Source organism: Ranitomeya imitator, chromosome 3 (assembly GCF_032444005.1).
Source record: "Ranitomeya imitator isolate aRanImi1 chromosome 3, aRanImi1.pri, whole genome shotgun sequence".
Classification (NCBI taxonomy): domain Eukaryota; kingdom Metazoa; phylum Chordata; class Amphibia; order Anura; family Dendrobatidae; genus Ranitomeya; species Ranitomeya imitator.
The window spans coordinates 220,812,944-220,834,647 of record NC_091284.1 but is presented as its reverse complement, the minus strand read 5'-3'; positions in this window follow the sequence as shown (position 1 = coordinate 220,834,647).

Sequence of the window (21,704 nt, the reverse complement as noted above, 5' to 3'; positions counted from 1 at the left end):
TAGCATGAGTGGAATCACCACAGTAGAAACACAGACCATTCAGACGTCTGTATTCCTGCCGTTCAACTCTAGTCATAGTCCTATCGCACTGCATAGGCTCAGGTTTAACCTCAGGCAGTACCGCCAAATGGTGCACAGATTTACGCTCGCGCAAGCGTCGACCGATCTGAATGGCCAAAGACAAAGACTCATTCAAACCAGCAGGCATAGGAAATCCCACCATGACATCCTTAAGAGCCTCAGAGAGACCCTTTCTGAACAAAGCTGCCAGCGCAGATTCATTCCACTGAGTGAGTACTGACCATTTCCTAAATTTCTGACAATATACTTCTATATCATCCTGACCCTGGCACAAAGCCAGCAAATTTTTCTCAGCCTGATCCACTGAATTAGGCTCATCGTACAGCAATCCGAGCGCCAGGAAAAACGCATCGATACTACTCAATGCAGGGTCTCCTGGCGCAAGAGAAAATGCCCAGTCTTGAGGGTCGCCGCGCAAAAAAGAAATAATAATCAAAACCTGTTGAATAGGATTACCAGAAGAATGAGGTTTCAAGGCCAGAAATAGCTTACAATTATTTTTGAAACTTAGAAACTTAGTTCTATCTCCAAAAAACAAATCAGGAATAGGAATTCTTGGTTCTAACATAGATTTCTGATCAATAGTATCTTGAATTTTTTGTACATTTATAACGAGATTATCCATTGAAGAGCACAGACCCTGAATATCCATGTCCACACCTGTGTCCAGAATCACCCAAATGTCTAGGGGAAAAAAAAAAAGTGAACACAGAGCAGAAAAAAAAAAAAAAAAAAAATGATGTCAGAACTTTTTCTTTCCCTCTATTGAGAATCATTAGTTGGGCTCCTTGTACTGTTATGTTTGCTAATGACAGGTGTTATGAAGGCAATCCAGAAACACAGTGTGCTTAGCGATCAGAGCGCAAACAGTGATCTGACAAATACCCAAAAATACAAGAACGAGCTCTGAGACGTGGAAACTCTGTAGACTGCACACCTGATCCTATCCTAAACACAACTAAAAGCGGCTGTGGATTGCGCCTAACAACTACCTAGGCAACTCGGCACAGCCTAAGAAACTAGCTAGCCTGAAGATAGAAAAATAGGCCTGACTTGCCCCAGAGAAATTCCCCAAAGGAAAAGGCAGCCCCCCACATATAATGACTGTGAGTAAGATGAAAAGACAAAACGTAGGGATGAAATAGATTCAGCAAAGTGGGGCCCGATATTCTAGGACAGAGCGAGGACAGTAAAGCGAACTTTGCAGTCTACAAAAAACCCTAAAGCAAAACCACGCAAAGGGGGCAAAAAAAACCCACCGTGCCGAACTAACGGCACGGCGGTACACCCTTTGCGTCTCAGAGCTTCCAGCAAAACAAAAGACAAGCTGGACAGAAAAAAAGCAACAAAAAGCAAAAAGCACTTAGCTATACAGAGCAGCAGGTCACAGGAACAATCAGGAGAAGCTCAGATCCAACACTGAAACATTGACAAGGAGCAAGGATAGCAGCATCAGGCGGAGTTAAGTAATGAAGCAGTTAACGAGCTCACCAGAACACCTGAGGGAGGAAGCTCAGAAGCTGCAGTACCACTTGTGACCACAGGAGTGAATTCAGCCACAGAATTCACAACAGGTAGGCAACTCGGGTGTACTCATAACCTCTGTGGGAAAGACTCGATTTTCCTTCCACTATGTTATATGTGGGTGAAAATAAGGTTGACGTGTCCACCTTCTTGGACAGTGGGGCGGGGTTTAATTTGGTCGACGCAGGGTTCGTCCGGGACCAAGGCTTTGTCTCACAAACCTTGTCCAGACCTATACCCATAATAGCTATTAATTCCGGTCCCCTAAGACAGGGGCACTTCATGCAGGTAGGCCATGACTTACGGCTACAAGTAGGGGCCATACACTCTGAGGTGTTAAAATGTTATGTGCTTGAGGGCCTGCCCTCACCTGTGGTACTGGGACTTCCTTAGCTCGCTCTGCACAATCCAGTAATTGATTGGCAGACACAGGAAGTGGTAAAATGGGAGTACATACTGTCAAGGACACTGTTTGGGTACCCGGTTGGCAAGGGTGGATACCCAGTCTGTGCCCCATTACCTGTCAGACTTTGTGGATGTGTTTTCTGAGCAGGGGAGCCAAGAGCTTCCCCCACATCATCCTTATGATTGTGCCATCAATCTGGTTCCTGGTGCCAAGCTGCCCAAGAGCAGACTCTATAACATCTCAGGTCCAGAAAGGCAGGCCATGAAGGACTATATTACAGAAAGTCTGGCTAAGGGCCATATCCGACCTTCCTCTTCACACCTTGCTGCAGGGTTCTTTTTCGTAAAGAAGAAGGATGGCAGGTTACGTCCTTGCCTGGATTTCCGGGAACTTAATGCTATCACGGTCCGTGATCCGTATCCGCTACCTCTTATACCTGACCTTTTTAATCAAATTATTGGGGCAAAATGGTTCTCTAAAATGGACCTCAGGGGGGCGTTCAATCTCATCCGCATTAAGGAGGGTGATGAGTGGAAGACTGCATTCAATATGCCAGAAGGACACTACGAGAATCTAGTGATGCCTTTTGGGTTGACGAAGACGCCCGCCGTCTTCCAGCACTTTATTAATGACATCTTTAGTCACCTTGTAGGCAGGTTTGTTGTTATCTACCTGGATGACATTCTTGTGTACTCACCTGACCTTGAGTCACACCAGCAACATGTCAGACAAGTCCTACAGATACTTTGTGACAATAAATTGTATGTCAAACCTGAAAAGTACATGTTCTCGGTGGAGGAGATCCCTTTCTTTGGATATGTAATATCTGCCACCGGTTTTCGCATGGATACTGCGAAAGTCCGGGCGGTATTGGAATGGGATCATCCTGAGGATTTGAAGTCCTTACAAAGATTTTTGGGGTTTGCCAATTACTACCGTAAATTCATAAAGAACTTTTCAGTAGTAGCTAAACCACTCACTGATATGACTAAAAAAGGGACGGACTTCTCCAAGTGGTCCAGTCCTGCCAAGGAGGCATTTGACACTTTGAAAGGGTGTTGTACTTCTGCGCCGATTCTTATTCAGCCTGATGTCACTCAGCCATTCATTGTGGAGGTGGATGCATCCGAGGTGGGAGTAAGGGCTGTATTATCGCAAGGTGCGTCTCCTGGTAAATGGCAACCATGCGCTTACTTCTCTAAAAAACTGTCACCAGCTGAGAGAAACTATGATATTGGTAATAGGGAACTCTTAGCTATCAAATGGGCATTTGAGGAGTGGCGTCATTTTTTGGAAGGAGCGGTTCACCCTGTGACGGTGATCACTGATCATAAGAATCTGGTTTACTTGGAGTCGGCAAAACGTCTTACACCTCGTCAGGCAAGATGGGCTTTGTTCTTTACCAGATTTAACTTTTTTGTTACTTTTAGGCCGGGAAGCAAAAATGTTAAGGCAGATGCTTAGTCCCATTGTTTTCCTGGGGGAGGCGATAAGTGCAAACCGGTACCTATTCTTCAAAAAGGGGTAGTAATGGCATCCATATGCTCCAATCTTGAAAGAGAGGTTGCGGGCGCTTAGGGGGATGCCCCTGCTACCTGTCCTCTTGGTGAACTATTTGTACCAGTCAATCTCCATCTTAGAATCTTCAGTGAACATCATGATATGGTGCCGGCTGGACGTCCAGGGATTAAGGCTACTGCAGATCTACTTACTCGGCGTTTTTGGTGGCCAGGTGCTTTTAAGGATGTTCAGGAGCATGTCGCCGATTGCAATATCTGTGCGCATTCTCAGACTTCACATACCCGTCCGTCAGGGGCTCTCCTACCTTTGGAGATTCCCAGCAGACCTTGGACTCATTTGTCGGTCGATTTTATTACGGATCTACCTGTGTCTGCAGGGAACACTGTAATTCTGATGGTAGTGGACAGGTTCAGTAAAATGTCTCATTTTATTGCTTTGCCAGCTTTGCCTAATGCCAAAACTTGCGCAAATCTTCGTCAGGGAAATAATAAGACTGCATGGGATTCCTATGGATATTGTTTCTGATCGGGGGTGCAGTTCATCTCCAAATTTTGGAGGGCGTTTTGCACCCATTTGGGGATCCATTTGTCTTTTTCTTTGGCGTTTCACACTCAGTCTAACGGGCAGACTGAACGGGTTAATCAGAATTTAGAGACTTAGATGTTTTGTATCTGAGAATCAGGAGGACTGGGTGACCTACTTACCATTGGCTGAATTTTCAGTTAATAATTGCTGTCTGGAATCAACTGGTAAGTCCCCATTTTTGGGGGCATATGGGTTTCATCCGCAGTTTAGTTTGTTCAATGGTGATCGCCTTTCTGGTTTACCAGAGGAGGAACGGTTCTCTTCTTCTATTTCTACGATTTGGCAGGGGGTGATTAATAATTTGCAAAAGATGGGCTCCAAATATAAGAGATTGGCTGATCGGAGACGTTTGGTGGGTCCGGACCTGAGTGTTGGTGACTTGGTGTGGCTGTCCTCAAGGAACATTAAGCTAAAGGTTCCATCTTGGAAATTGGGTCCCAGGTTTATTGGTCCCTATAAGATCCTAGCCATCGTCAATCCGGTAGCATTCTGCCTTGCTCTGCCACCTACGTTTAAAATCCACAATGTGTTTCACCGTTCTCTTCTCAAGAAGTACGTGGCATCTGCAGGATCTTCACCTCTGCCACCTTCTCCTGTCATTGTCGATGGTAATCTGGAGTTCCAGATAGCCAAGGTCTTAGATTCTCGACTGGTTCGTCGGTCACTTCAATACATGGTACATTGGAAGGGGTACGGTCCTGAGGAGAGGATGTGGGTTCCAGCTTCCGATGTTCATGTGACCAGACTGGCTCGGGCCTTTCATACGGCCCACCCAGATAAACCAGGTCCTGAGGTTCCGGTGGTCCCTCATAGAAGGGGGGGTACTGTCACGGAGTTACCGCGACAGAGCAGTACCAGAAGACCACGGCATCTGATGGCTTCTGCTTCATCGCTGAGAAGAAGCACTTCTCCTGTGTATTAAAAGTGTTTTGTTTTCTTTCAGTAGGACAGGGGTTAATAGGCCATGTGGAAATTCCTGCTTTCAGCTGTGCTCGGTTAGCCACTCCTCTCTCCTTTAAAAGCTAGGCCTTCTGGTCAGATCCTTGTCTGAGATAGCACTTGCTTGATAGTCCTGGAGTGAGGAGCTGGTGTTTGGAGAGCTGGAGAAATTTTATTGTGCGACAGTTGTATGGTTTGTACGCTTGGGAAATTCCTCATCCTTACCTGCTTTATTTACCATCCCCGTCCTTCACACCCTGGTGGATACCTCTGTTATTGGTGAGAGCATATTTTGTATAAGTGGAGTTTTCTTTTTACCCTTGTCTTTGTTCCCTTGTTTGTCGGGTTGGTGTACTGTTGTACACGGTAGCGCCTCTCTTCCCCGGGTGGGGGAGGGGGACAGACGCAGGGCAGCAGTCAGGAGACAGGGCGAGGGCGGAGGCCCCGGCATCCTCACCATCTGAGGTATCCCGGGGAACAGAGCGAGTTAGGGTGCCCCCTAGAGCTAGGGCCAGGAAAGGCCCCCCTGGTCCCAGTTTACTCGCAGTCCAATCGTGACACCTACATTATGCTGCTCTCAGATTTGGTGGCAAAAACCTGGTGACAGATTCCTTTTAGAGTGGTCAGGAAAGCAATAGAGGATTGTGGCATTAAATATTCAAGGTCTACAGTCTATAAGGAAGAGCAGGAAGCTGACGTAATGAGGTTCTGTCAGTGGTTGTCTCTCAGCTCTAAAAATGGCTACCATGGAAAGGCTTAGAGCAAGCCACTCTAATAACCCTGTCCCTAGATTTTATAATTATCTTGTGTACAGGGATCTGGATGTATACAGACATTCCCTGGGCTGGTGCCACAGAGTCAGCCGTGGTTGGGTGGGACAGGCTGGCAGAAGCGGTTAGGTAGCCAATTTAGAACCAAGAGGGAAGAGATGGTATAAAATTAGAAAATGCAAGAATAGTCAGTAATACAAGCCAAGGTCAAGACATGAAAGAAATACACTACACAGGAGCTGAACACACAGGACTTAACCAGAAGAGCACAAGTCTAGATCTGGAATCTTCCAGCAGTAAGCTGGAAGCTTTAGTAGGATGTGGTGTTTTTTAATTGGCTGCAGTAGGGAGCTGATGACTCCAGCTAGACAGCACACACACCCATACTGTTAGAATGGACAACACTGCAGGTCTCAGCCTGCCTAACATTAGTGGCTGGATAGAGCCCCAATTGTTCAAAGCTTCTGGTTGAAACGTCTCTTCTATCATCATCACCACTCACAGGATGAATGTGGCAGATACTGAGATTGATATAGCAGGAACAGGTCCTGGTAGAGAGGTGCTAGCTTTCTGCTTTAGAGAGCATGGCCTATTAATGCATTACACTGTGTGCAGAATTATTAGGCAAGTTGTTTTTTGGATCACATGATACTTTTTATACATGTTGTCCTACTCCAAGCTGTACAGGCTTGAGAGCCAACTACCATATAAGTAAATCAGGTGATGTGCATCTCTGTTATGAGAAGGGGTGTTGTCTAATGACATCAAAACCTTATATAAGGTGTGCTTAATTATTAGGTAACTTCCTTTCAATTGGCAAAATGGGTCAGAAGAGAGATTTGACGGGCTCTGAAAAATCCAAAATTGTGAGAGATCTTGCAGAGGGATGCAGTAGTCTTAAAATTGCCAAACATTTGAAGCGTGATCACCGAACAATCAAGCGTTTCATAGCAAATAGCCAACTGGATCGCAAGAAGCGTGTTGGACAAAAAAGGCCCAAAATAACTGCCCATGAATTGAGGAAAATCAAGCGTGAAGCTGCCAAGATGCCATTTGCCACCAGTTTTGCCATAATTCAGAGCTGCAACGTTACTGGAGTAACAAAAAGCACAAGGTGTGCAATACTCAGGGACATGGCTAAGGTACGGAAGGCTGAAAAATGACCACCTTTGAACAAAAAACATAAGATAAAACATCAAGACTGGGCCAAGAAATATCTTACGACTGACTTTTCAAAGGTTTTATGCACTGATGAAATGAGAGTGACTCTTGATTGGCCAGAAGCTGGATCAGTAAAGGGCAGAGAGCTCCACTCCTACTCAGATGCCAGCAAGGTGGAGGTGGGGTACTGGTATGGGCTGGTATCATCAAAGATGAACTTGTGCAACCTTTTCGGGTTGAGGATGGAGTGAAGCTCAACTCCCAGACCTACTGCCAGTTTCTGGAAGACAACTTCTTCAAGCAGTGGTACAGGAAGAAGTCAGTATCGTTCAAGAAAAACATGATTTTCATGCAGGACAATGCTCCATCACATGCCTCCAACTACTCCACAGCGTGGCTGGCCAGAAAAGGTCTCAAAGAAGAAACCTGTGTTCCCTCATAAAATTTGAGATCTACAGAGAGGGAAAACAGTACACCTCTCGGAACAGTGTCTGGGAGGCTGTGGTGGCTGCTGCACGCAATGTTGATCGTAAACAGATCAAGCAACTGACAGAATCTATGGATGGAAGGCTGTTGAGTGTCATCATAAAGAAAAGTGGCTATATTGGTCTCTCATTTTTTGGGGTCTTGTTTTTGCATGTCAGAAATGTTTATTTCTAAATTTTGTGAAGTTATATTGGTTTACCTGGTGAAAATAAACAAGTGAGATGGGAATATACTTGGTTTTTATTAAGTTGCCTAATAATTCTGCACAGTAATAGTTACCTGCACAAACAGACATCCTCCTAAGATTGCTAAATCTAAAAAAAAAAACACTCCAACTTCCAAAAATATTAAGCTTTGGTATTTATGAGTCTATTGGGTTGATTGAGAACATAGTTGTTGATCAATAATAACAATAATCCTCTAAAATACAACTTGCCTAATAATTCTGCACACAGTGTACATGATTGGTCAGTTATTTATGTAATACTACACTTCCCTTACAGCTGATACTTTTGTGGAAATGTATGGCCAGTTATGAATTCTATTTGTGGTATTAGATGAGCTCTCTGGAGTAGAAAAGGAGAAAATAGTCATAAGAAAACATTTTTAACCCCTTACCGACATGCCAATTTTCTATTTTCACATTTTTCATATTTCCCTCCCCTTATTCCAAAAGCCATCATTTTTTTTTAATTTTTCTTTCAACATAGCCATAGGAGGGCATGATTTTTTGTGTGGGATGAAATGTACTTTTTAATGACACCATCCATTTTATTATGGCATGTACTGCAAAACAGTAAAGTAATTTAAAGAGTTGCAAATTGGGAAAAAAATTCTGCACTTGATTTTTTGTTTTTGTTTTCATGGTGTCCATTGTGCAGTAAAAATAAACTAGCAATATAATTCTCCAGTTCAATATGATTATGATAATTCCAAACATGCTGGGAAAACAAATCAGAATTTTGTAAAAAAAAAAAAAATGTTTCATGTATCGACATTTTTCGAGACTGGTAACATTTTCATATTCTGCACAATGAAGCTTTTATTGATACCATTTTGTAGTAGGTACAACATTTTATTTACTTTCTATTGCATTATTTACAGTGATGCAGTGGCTGAAAAATTGCATTTCTGGATTCTGATTTTACTTCTCTTTCAAATGTTAATTTTAAATTAATGTTGTATTTTGATAGATTGGACATTTGTTGACACAGCAATTCCACCTTGTATATGCAAAAGTCCAATCTATGCTTGTTTTTATTTTAATTTCTTTATTTGTAATTTTGGAAAAGAGGGTGATTTCATACTGTACTCTTTTTTTTACAGTGGTTTTTTAGGCCCCTTAGAGGACTTGAACCGGTGACTGATGGAGAGTTCAACAGCGGCATTTTAGGAGTTAAAAGAAAAGCTCCACTCCACTTGCTACGGTTAAAGGCAGATGATGGCTAAATAACACAGCCATCATCTATATAAATATAGCAAACCTGCGGAAAAACCCTCTCTTTTCTGCGACAAATTGGAGATCAAAGTGTGAAAATGATGTACGTTTTTAATTAACTTTATTCAAAATATTCTACAGAACTCTATCAAGTATTTATAATGGTCAATAATGTTTATGTGATTCACTGTGGGAACTTTTAATGTTTTTTTTCTTTGGACCCTCTCACCAGACACAGAAAAAAAACTATAGTTCCATTTTTTTATTTCACTGCATTCCGCAATACTTATTATAAAATAACTTCAATAAAACAACTGGTATGAGTAATTCTTACAGCGGTTTGTCTGTTGCTCATTAGAACAAATTGAAGTCCAGAAACACAACATGCGTCATAATTTAATAATCTATAAATAAAAGTCCTCCTTCCTGAATTAGTTTTGATTGAATGAAGTCAATAATTTCCCACTAGCATTTATGTACTATTGAAACGAAAATCTATGTCCACTTTCTTCATGAATTTTCAATTTATATAGACTGATACATCCTGTGGGTCATTTAGTTCCTGGGATTGCCATATCATAGGGCATATGCTTACCATATAAAGAACTTTCACTACAACGGAGTGGATTAGGTTCAAAACTGGTTGAGACAACCTTTATTATCTTCATAAACAGCAACGCAAGTACATCATCGTACAAAAGAATTTGAAACAGAACTGACCATTAATACAGCAACCCAAGCTGAAAATATGAAGGTTAGATGCACTTTTGTCCCTTTCCCTTACAAGCAGGAACTATTCATGCCTTTAGCATCAACTACAACTTTAAAGAACTGCTTCTTTTTCTACCACATAAACTCTGGTTGCCTGGAATATCTCCAAAGAAAAAAAAAGGGATTGAGATCCAGCTCCTAAAATTCGGTAATTTTTATTAGATTCCAAAAACGATAAAATCCACAGACATGGAATAACCAAACTCCCTCTGGGTGGGTGCCCCTGCACATGAGGTGCCATACGGCAACGCGTTTCGATCTGACGATCTTTTTCATAGCCATTACCGAATTTTAGGAGCTGGATCTCAATCCCTTTTTTTTTCTTTGGAGGACTTGATCGTTCACCTGCAACGGAGATCCATGCACCTGTGATCGTCATCGGTGAGCTGGCTTATTTCTTTTCTCTTGTTGCCTGGAATATGCCACTCTAGTAATTGTACAGATACAACACTTATACATTTTACTGTACTGATCCTGAATTACAATTGTGCTACAGTCAGTTCTCATTCATAGCTGCATTAACATTCCCAACTGGCTCAATGTCTTCATAAAACTTGGTCATCTGGTAGTCATGAACATAGAGTACTTATTTTTGCCACATTTATGTATTACACAAATAGGTCCTTGAATTTGATGGTCATCTCTAGTGTTGGTGTGACTTGCTTTGCATGACCCACTCCATTGGCCAAGATAGTGGTCTGAGACCGTTAGATGGGAGCCATGAAAACCTCTTGCCTAACAGCATCTGCTGCTCTTCTTTTGACTATCTGGCCTGGTGCAACATCACATATGCCTCTCGGCAAAAAGTTGAGCCAAGCCGCCTAAACAAAATAAGATCCTCCTTAGGTCAGAGGTGGCTCTCATGGCTTTCATCCAACGGTCACATATTACTGGCATGTTTGATGGATGGCTCATGTGAATCATTTAACACCCACTGTTCACATCTTCTAATATTACTATTTCCCCTGTGGCTAATAGGTATTATTCAAACTAATTTTATTACATACCTTAATTTTCTCATCTTCTATACAGATGCCAATAAGCTTAACATACTGCCAAGGAAAGTAAGGGCTCCCATACATGTTAGACTAACATTGGGGAAATATGCTGTTATAGTCAGGCAGACAGTTTATTTTGTATGTGGGCCCACCTGTTCTCCCTGACAAATTATGTCAAGGGAATTAAAGATCCAGCATTTCCAATTTTGGACTGATGATCCCTTTGTTCTGGACAAGATAGGATGATGCCTGAGGAGTCTCTCATAGTAAACACAGGAGCTCTCGGCAGAGCACGTACTCCTATGTATAAAGGAGAAATAGTGATCGGCATCCTAAACATTACTGGAGGTAATGTTTTATGTACTGCATGACACTTTTTTTGTGGCAGAGTACTTTGGCTATAAGCTGATTGCATCAATGAGATATTAAGCCATTTTCAGCTCAATTAAGAAAGATGAAACTACAATTGTTATTCTATTGAAAACATATTGAGGATCAAATGAGTGAAAACTTTCATGTGAATGTGTTGACAGACTGATCATAAAATAACTACTTGTGGTTCTGTTCAAGCAGTCATGGTATCTTCACTGCCAAGATAGTTCTAAGTTGTAAGGAAATTTATTCCAGAGAACAGTTTGGCTCTTGTTTTAGTGGTGTTATTTTTATGCCACTTACTCCATTCTACAAAAAAAAATGTTTTTGAAAAACGCTGATCCATCAATCAAAATCAAAATATATTAAAGCAATAAAAATAATAGGAAGAATGAAAGAAGAAACACATTAATCTTAGCTGGAATAATGGGAACATACTTGCCAAATTGCCACTATTACGTTAAAGTGGACATTTGGCCAAGTGTTAATATTGAAACGGACACAGGACGCTATAATGGCTTCAGAGGAGAATAAGAAGTTTTTTTTTTCATTTAACCACTCTATGGTGGAGATATTAGGATTTAATGTATTTGGCACCTATAAAGATAACTTTTTTATGAGATCCAAATGGATGTTATCAGACAGTTTTCACTGGGTTAATTTACTTTTTCTACCTATGTTTTGCTGACCAATCATAAGCAGGAAGTAACACTCGAAAGAAAGAACACACCCCACAATAAATTAAAGCAGTTTTCTCAGTGTTTGAGATGTAATGATATAGTCTTGTACTCCTGGTCTCACTTTCTGCATGAGTGAGTCAGTGTGGGGGGAGGCAGCACAGCTGAGTTTAGTTCTGTCACATTACAAACCCTTTCAGCTCTCCTCCTCAGTCAGCTGTATTGTATTGTTCCTCTCCCTCTCTAATAACTCCTGTCCTATGTTGTGTCAGTATTACACTTATGTCCTTTGTGCTTAACTTGTAATCACTTTGCAATGAGATCAGTGCAGGGAGTCATTAGATTTCACAGAGAAGTTGCTCAGAACAGTTAGGTTACTCCTGTGTGAGATATTTTGACAGCTCAGATCTCTCTACAGAGCAACTACAAGTTTCCTGATGCATGGTGGCTCAGTGGTTAGCTTTGCAGTGTTGGGGTCCAGTGTTCAATTCCCACCAAGGACAACATCTGCAAGGAGTTTGTATGTTCTCCCCATGTTTGCATGGTACTCTAGTTCCTCCCACTCTCCAAAGACATACTGATAGGGAATTTAGATTGTGAGCACCATTGGGACAGCAATAATAATGTATGTAAAGCTCTGCGGAGCATGAAAGCGCTATATAAGCAAAGCATATTAAATGATTAAATTAATCTCACCTTCTTAGACTCTCTTGTAACAGGATTGGTGCCACAGGATTGGAGGATAGCTGATGTGGCCCCGATATTTAAGAAAGGTAAGAAGGTGGATCATGGTATCTACTGTCCAGTAAGCCTGACATCAGTACTGTGCAAAGTTTTTGAGGGCATCATAAGTGATGACCTGCAGAGATATATTGCAGAGAATAATATAATATCTGACAACCAGCATGGATTCATGAAAGATAGGTCATGTCTAACCAAAATGTTGGGTTTCTACAGTATAAGGAGGTAAGTGCAAGTCTGGATGTTGGTAATGCGGCTGATGTAATTTTTCTGGATTTTGCAAAGGCATTTGATGTGGTAACACATAACAGCCTTATACTGAAGCTATAGAGGCCAAAACTGGGGGAAACTATATGCAGATGGGTAAGGAATTGGCTAAATGACAGGAAACAGAGTCGTCATAAATGGTTCGTTCTTTAAATGGGATACAGTCAGCAGTGGGGTACCACAGGGATCTGTGCTAGGACTGATTCTTCTTAACCTATTTATTAATGACCTTGTGGATGGAATTGAGAGTAAAGTATCAGTCTTTGCTGACAACACCAAACTATGAAGGATAATAACATCTGACCTTGACGGTATAGTATTGCAAATGATCTGAATAAGATGACTGAATGGGCAAACACTTGGCAAATGAGGTTTAATGTAGATAAATGTAAAGTAGTGCACCTAGGATAGAGTAGTCCTATTGCTGCACATACGTTAAATGGGAGTATACTTGGGACAACAGAAGAAGAGAAGGATTTTGGTATTCTAATTCAGGTAAGCTGAGCATCAGTACTCAATGTCAAGCAGCAGCGGCAAAAGCAAACGAGATTTTAGGATGTATAAAAAGAAAGATAAAATCCTGCAATCCCAACACATTGTTAACCCCTTTATAAATCCCTGGTGAGGCGTCATCTAGAATATGGGATCCAGCTTTGGCTTCACATTTTTGAAAGGACATTCAGAAGTTAGATTAAGTTCAAAGACGGGAAACTAGATTATTACAAGGAATGAAAGGCCTCTCATATGATGAAAGGTTGAAAAAGTTCGGCTTGTTTAGCTTAGAAAAATGACGCCTCAGAGGAGATCTCTTTTACATGTATAAATATACTGTATGTGTGGTCACTACAGAGGACTTGCATAAAACTTATTCCTTCCAAAGATAATACTTAGGACCAGGGGCACTCATTACGGGCACACATAACATTGTGGTTGAAATTGGTGGAGAAAGGTTGAAGTTGATGGACCTAGGTCTTTTTTCAACCTATGTACAGTGGGTTGCGAAAGTATTCAGACCCCTTAAAATTTTTCACTCTTTGTTTCATTGCAGAGATTTGTTAAATTCAAAAATAGTTCATTTTTTCACATTAATGTTCAATCTGCATCCCATCTTGACTGAAAAAAAAAACAGAAAAGTAGACATTTTTGCAAATTTAATAAAAAAGATAAACTGGAATATCACATGGTCATAAGTATTCAGACCCTTTGCTCAGACACTCCTATTTAAGTCACATGCTGTCCATTTCCTTGTGATCCTCCTTAAGATGGTTCTACTCCTTCTTTGGAGTCCAGCTGTGTATAATTAAAGTGATAGCACTTGATTTGGAAAGGCACAAACCTGTCTATATAAGACCTCACAGCTCACAGTGCATGTCAGACCAATTGAAATTTATGAGGTTAAAGGAACTGTCCAAGGAGCTCAGAGACAGAATTGTGGGGAGGCACAGATCTGGCCAAGGCTACAAATGAACTTAACAAATGGCAGCAAAGAAACAAAGGTTACAACATAAATTCTGCAGTACTCAAGGTTCCTAAAAGCTCAGTGGCCTCCATAATCCTTAAATGGAAGAAGTTTGGGACCACCAGAAGTCTTCCTAGACCTGGCCATCCAACCAAATTGAGCAATCATGGGAGAATAGCCTTGGTGAGAGAGGTAAAGAAGAACCTCAAGATCACTGTGGCTGAGCTCCAGAGATGGAGTGGGGTGATGGGAGAAAGTTTCACAAAGTCAATTATCACTTTAGCCCTCCACCAGTCAGGCCTTTATGGCAGAGCTGCCTGACGGAAGCCTCTCCTCAGTGCAAGACACATGAAGGACTACCTGACTATGAGAAATAAGATTCTCTAGTCTGATGAGAAAAAGATAGAACATTTTGGTGATAATTCTAAGTGATATGTGTGGAGAAAACTAGGCAGTGCTCATCACTTGCCCAATGCAATCCCAACAGTGAAACATGGTGGTGGCAGCATCTTGCTATGTTGGTGTTTTTCAGCCGCAGGGACAGGACGACTGGTTGTCATTGAATGAAACATAAATGCAGTTAAATACAGAGATATCGTGGATGAAAACCTCTTCCAGAGTGCTCTGGACTTCAGATTTGGCTGAAGGCTCACCTTCCAACAAGACAATGACCCTAAGCACACAGCTAAAATAACAAAGGAGTGGCTTCAGAACAACTCTGTGACCATTCTTGACTGGCCCAGCCAGAGCCCTGACCTAAACCCCATTGAGCATCTCTGTAGAGACCTGAAAATGGCTGTCCACCCATGTTCACCATTCAACCTGACGGAACTGGAGAGGATCTGCAAAGGAGAGTGGCAGACGATCCCCAAATACAAGTGTGAAAAACTTGTTGCATCATTCCCAAGAAGACTCATGGCTGTACTAGCTAAAAAGGGTGCTTCTACTCAATACTGAGCAAAGGGTCTGAATACTTACAGTACGGACCAAAAGTTTGGACACATCTTCTCATTTAAAGATTTTGTCTGTATTTTCATGACTATGAAAATTGTACATTCACACTGAAGGCATCAAAACTATGAATTAACACATGTGGAATTATATACTTAACGAAAAAGTATGAAACAACTGAAATTATATCTTATACTGTAAAGTAGCCACCTTTTGATTTGATGACTGCTTTGCACACTCTTGGCATTATCTTGATGAGCTTAAAGAGGTAGTCACTGGAAATAGTTTTCACTTCACAGGTGTGCCCTGTCAGGTTTAATAAGTGGGATTTAGTGCATTATAAATGGGGTTGGGACCATCAGTTGTGTTGCACAGAAGTCTGGTGGATACACAGCTGATAGTCCTACTGAATAGACTGTTAGAATTTGATCTAAGGTAAGAAAAAAGCAGCTAAGTAAAGGAAAACGAGTGGCCATCATTAGGGTTGAGCGAAACTGGTCAGCCAGATTCAGAAGTTGCCGACTTTTGGCAAAGTCGGGTTTCATGACCCCTGTGTGGGGTCGGCCATGAGGTCGGCGATCTTCTGAATCTGGTATCGGAATTCCGATACTGATTCCCGATATGTTTGCAATATCGGAAATCGGTATCGGAATTCAGATTTAAGTGTAAAATAAAGAATAAAAATAAAAAATATTGCTATACTCACCCTCGGACACGCCCTGGTTGTAACCGGGAGCCTTCCTTCCTAAGAATGAGCGCCTGAAGGACCTTTCGATGATGTCGCGGCTTGTGATTGGTCGCGAGAGCGGTCACATGGGCGTCACGCGACCAATCACAACCCGCGACGTCATCGAAAGGTCCTTCAAGCGCTGATTCTTAGGAAGGAAGGCTGCGGGTTAGAATCAGGGCGCGTCCGAGGGTGAGAAAATTCCTAACAGGTATATACTCACCCCCGGACGCGCCCTGGTTCTAACCCACAGCATTCCTTCCTAGAATCAGCGCTTGAAGGACCTTTCGATGACGTCGCGGCTTGTGATTGGTCACGTGACGCCCATGTGACCGCTCACGCGACCAATCTCAAGCCGCGACGTCATCGAAAGGTCCTTCAAGCGCTGATTCTTAGGAAGGAAGGCTCCCGGTTACAACCAGGGCGCGTCCGAGGGTGAGTATAGCAATATTTTTTATTTTTATTCTTTATTTTACAGATTAATATGGATCTCAGGGCCTGAAGGAGAGTTTCCTCTCCTTCAGACCCTGGGAACCATTAGAAACCCAATGCACTGCATTGGGTTTCGGGTTTCGGCCGACCCCGACCCCGACTTTTCTATAGGATCGGCCGATTTCACTCGACCCGACTTTTGAAAAAGTCGGGTTTCGTGAAATCCGACCTGATCCTATAAAAACAAAAGTCGCTCAACCCTAGCCATCATTACTTTAAGAAATGAAGGTCAGTCAGTATGAAAAATTGGGAAAACTTTGAAAGTGTCCCCAAGTGTGGTGGCAAAAACCATCAAGCGCTACAAAGAAACTGGCTCACATGAGGACCGCCCCAGGAAAGGAAGACCAAGAGTCACCTCTGCTTCTGAGGATAAGTTTATCCGAGTTACCAGCCTCAGAAATCACAGGTTAACAGCAGCTCAGATTAGAGACTAGGTCAATGCCACACACAGAGTTCTAGTAGTAGACACATCTGTACAACATCTGTTAAGAGGAGACTTTGTGTAGCAGGCCTTCATGGTAAAATAGCTACTATGAGACCCCTGCTAAAGACAGGCATCAAGCAGAAGAGACTTGTTTGGGCTAAAGAACACAAGGAATGGACATTAGACCAGTGGAAATCTGTGCTTTTGGTCTGATGAGTCCAAATTTGAGATCTGTGGTTCCAACCACCGTGCATTTGTGCGACACAGAACAGGTGAACGGATGGACTGTGGGGGTGCTTTGCTGGTGACACTGTTGGGGATTTATTCAAAATTGAAAGCATACTGAACCAGCATGGCTACCACAGCATCTTGCAGTGGCATGCTATTCCATCCGGTTTGCATTTAGTTCGATCATCATTTATTTTTCAACAGGACAATGACCCCAAACACACCTCCAGGCTGTATAAGGCTATTTGACCAAGAAGGAGAGTGATTTGGTGCTACGGCAGATGACCTGGCCTCCACAGTCACCAGACCTGAACCCAATCGAGATGGTTTGGGGTGAGCTGGACCACAGAGTAAAGACAAAAGGGCCAACAAGTGCTAAGCATCTCTGGGAATTCCTTCAACATTGTTGGAAGACCATTCCTGGTAACTACCTCTTGAAGGTCATCAAGAGAATGCCAAGAGTGTGCAAAGCAGGTATCAAAGCAAAGGGTGGCTACCCTATAATTATAATTCCACATGTATAAATATAATTCCACATGTGTTAATTCATAGTTTTGATGCCTTCAGTGTGAATTTACAATTTTCATAGTCATGAAAATACAGAAAAATCTTTAAATGAGAAGGTGTGTCCAAACTTTTGGTCTGTACTGTAAGACCATGAGATATTTCAGTTTTTCTTTTTAATAAATTTGCAAAAATTTCTACATTTCTGTTTTTTTCAGTCAAGATGGGGTGCAGAGTGTACACTAATGAGAAAAAAAACAACTTTTTTGACTTTTCCAAATGGCTGCTATGAAACAAATAGTGAAATATTTAAAGGGTATGAATACTTTCCGTACCCACTGTAACTATAACTACAGTATGTAAAATATCTCGCAGCCCGAGAAAGCTGCTCTATGACAAGGCGAGGGCATGCTCTTCTTTGCTTTTGAGCATTGCACCCTGCTTTTGATTGGTCAGCACCATACAAGGAGAAGAAGTACATACTACCTATGTGAACTATCTGATAACACCAACTTGCAGGTTAAAAAAGTTAACTAATTAGGTGGCAAATACATGGATTGCTTAGATCTCCGCAACAGAGAGGCAATATTAGAAAAAGCAAACGAAAAACTGAGTTTGGCTAGTTGACAACCTTTTTAAATACATGGATTTGGGACTAAAAATCTTTTTTGCAATTCAATTTTATCAAACATTTTGCACTGTTTTTCTTTTACAGGCTCTTTCTTTCCCTGCACATTCAACTGTGATGCAGACTGTGGTCATAAATTTACTGAGAGATGCTTAAAAAAAGTTTTTTTTTGCTCTGCAGCCAATATTATATTTTGCTTCCAGTTTAACTTGTAAAATTTGCTGAAAGGATTGTTTAAATAGACTTATGTACAGTTATATGAAAAAGTTTGGGCACCCCTATTAATCTTCAGCTTAATGTTTTATAAAAATTGTTTTTTTTTGCAACAGCTATTTCAGTTTCATATATCTAATAACTGTTGAACACAGTAATGTTTCTGCCTTGAAATGAGGTTTATTGTACTAAAAGAAAATGGGCAATCTGCATTCAAACAAAATTTGACAGGTGCATAAGCATGGGCACCCCACCAGAAAAGTGACATTAATATTTAGTAGATCCTCCTTTTGCAAAAATAACAGCCTCTAGTCGCTTCCTGTAGCTTTTAAAGAGTTCCTGGATCCTGAATGAAGGTATTTTTGACCATTCCTCTTTACAAAACAATTCCAGTTCAGTTAAGTTTGATGGTCGTCGAGCATGGACAGCCCTCTTCATATGATCCCACAGATGTTCAATGATATTCAGGTCTGTGGACTGGGATGGCCATTCCAGAACAGTGTAATTGTTCCTCTGCATGAATGCCTGAGTAGATTTAGAGCGGTGTTTTGGATCATTGTCTTGCTGAAAGATCCATCCCCTGCGTAACTTCAACTTTGTCACTGATTCATGAATATTATTGTCAAGAATCTGCTGATACTGAGAGGAATCCATGCGTCCCTTAACTTTAACAAGATTCCCAGTGCCGGCATTGGCCACACAGCCCCAAAGCATGATGGAACCTCCACCAAATTTTACTGTGGGTAGCAAGTGTTTTTCTTGGAATGCTGTGTTTTTTGGCCGCCATGCATAACGCCTTTTTGTATGACCAAACAACTCAATCTTGGTTTCATCAGTCCACAGGACCTTCTTCCAAAAAGAAATTGGCTTCTCCAAATGTGCTTTTGCATACCTCAGCTGACTCTGTTTGTGGCATGCTTGCAGAAATGGCTTCTTTCGCATGACTCTCCCATATAGCTTCTCCATGTGCAAAGTGCGTTGTATAGTTGACCGATGCACAGTGACACCATCTGCAGCAAGTTGATGCTGCAGCTCTCTGGAGCTGGTCTGAGGATTGTCCTTGACTGATCTCACCATTCTTCTTCTCTGCCTTTCTGATGTTTTTCTTGGCCTGCCACTTCTGGCCTTAAAAAGAACTGTACCTGTGTTCTTCCATTTCCTTACTATGTTCCTCACAGTGGAAATTGACAGATTAAATCTCTGAGACAGCTTTTTGTATCCTTCCCCTGAACAACTATGTTGAATAATCTTTGTTTTCAGATCATTAGACAGTTGTTTTGAGGAGCCCATGATGCCACTCTTCAGAGGAGATTCAAACAGAGGAACAACTTGCAAGTGGCCACTTTAAGTAGCTTTTCTCGTGATTGCATACACCTGGCTATGAAGTTCAAAGTTCAATGAGGTTAGAAAACCAAAAAAAGTGCTTTAGTAAGTCAGTAAAAAGTAGGTAGGAGTATTTAAAACAAGAAAATGATAAGGGTACCCATACTTATGCACCTGTCAAATTTTGTTTGAATGCAGATTGCACATTTTCTGTTAGTACAATAAACCTCATTTCAAGGCAGAAACATTACTGTGTTCAACAGTTATTAGATATATGAAACTGAAATAGCTGTTGCAAAAAAAACTATTTTTATAAAACATTAAGCTTAAGATTAATAGGGGTGCCTAAACTTTTTCATATAACTGCATAAAACAAAATATGTTAGCACTATGATAAAATCTGGGAAACCAAGGCGCTCCAATAGGTGATATAGTACAGGTAGTAAAAATTAATAAGAAATAAAAATGGTCATCTTGTAAGCTATGCACCAAAGCACACTAATATTAGGACTACCGCCACTCCAGATTGTCAGATGAGTCTGGAGTAGAGGGTATACATCGAGTAGAAAAATTGGAGTCTCTGGCATTGGCCTGTAGGAAGGTTAAAACCACTGGATTATTCTCATGCTATTTACAACTAAAACAAAGGACAATAGTTTGAAACATTAAAAATTAGATTAAAAATGAACAAACTAATGCATTTTTGATACAGTACATGGATCATTGTCCTTCCTAAACCAAAGTCCTTCATGTGTTCAGTAAATTATTTTTATTTTTTAAAGCTCGATTTGTCATGTTTAAATTTGCCAGAGCAAATTTAGCATGGATCCTCATATCCCAGCGTCACAAGGCTGCTGTAATTGTCATGCATGTGCACGATCTTCCATGCTCTTTAGCTTATTTGAAGTATAGCAAACATTTCTGAAAGCAGAAGATAATGTATGCTATATGGCCTGGCGGTTAAGTCAATTGTCATTGCATGAGGTATGTCAATCATGTCCTCCTTGATGTGATTTCAAGATCCAAGGCTCGACTAAGGAAGCAAAACCACACCGGACTAGTCCTGGGTAATTTGCATGTGAATAGCCAATTTTTGACAAGTTGTTTAGCAAAAATTATAGTATATAAATTGTGAAATTATGTCGACAATGGGGACAGAAAAGTAATTAAAATTTGGAGACCACATCTTTTCGCAAATTTGGCTTGCACCGTGATTCTTTACTTTTTAGAGATCAGTTTAATTCATAATCTGGTCTAAATTGCTTGAAAAATGTTGGTCAATGTGCATGCGTGCTGTCAATGTTGACTATCATGAATTGATCTTGGACATTATACCATAGATGTGTAATGATTTATTGGCTTTACAACTGTTTTTTTTTGTAGAAGGTCCTCTACCAAAACATGTTATTGACTATGGATCTGCTAAAATGAAGCCTGTGCTTCAAATATATTAGAACAGAACAAGTAGAAACACTGGAATACCTCCAAATCACATCTGGGGCATGCATGAGGTGCGTTCTTAGTTTTTCTGGGCACAGATTATGAAACGTGATGAATATTAAATGGAATCCTTAATAATAAAAAGAAAAGATGCAAGAAAAAAAAGAATAAAAAAAAGGTTAAATGCACTTTTCCTGTATAACATACCAAGAATAAAAAGAAGCAGTGGCCTCAAGTCCCTGAAATCTTATCTGTAGACGTTCATTATGAAATATATTCCATCTGGATCACCCCACAGCTTTCTAGCAGATGTTCTGTGTCAGCTTCAACAAATGTGGTAGAAACTATGTTTTTCTCTAAGGTCTTCCAGGTAGTTGTTTGACAGCTTTTGCTACAAGGATAGGCTGTTGGGTAGAAAGTCTTGAAAGATGCATGATGATGCTGAAATATCTTTTAAACAGACTTTAACAGAACATGAAATACACTTAGTATTACACTGTGTAAATCAATAATACATAACCTAGCTAAACAGGAATAAAACTGATTTGCTTGGTTCAGAATTTAGATTCTCTAAAAAA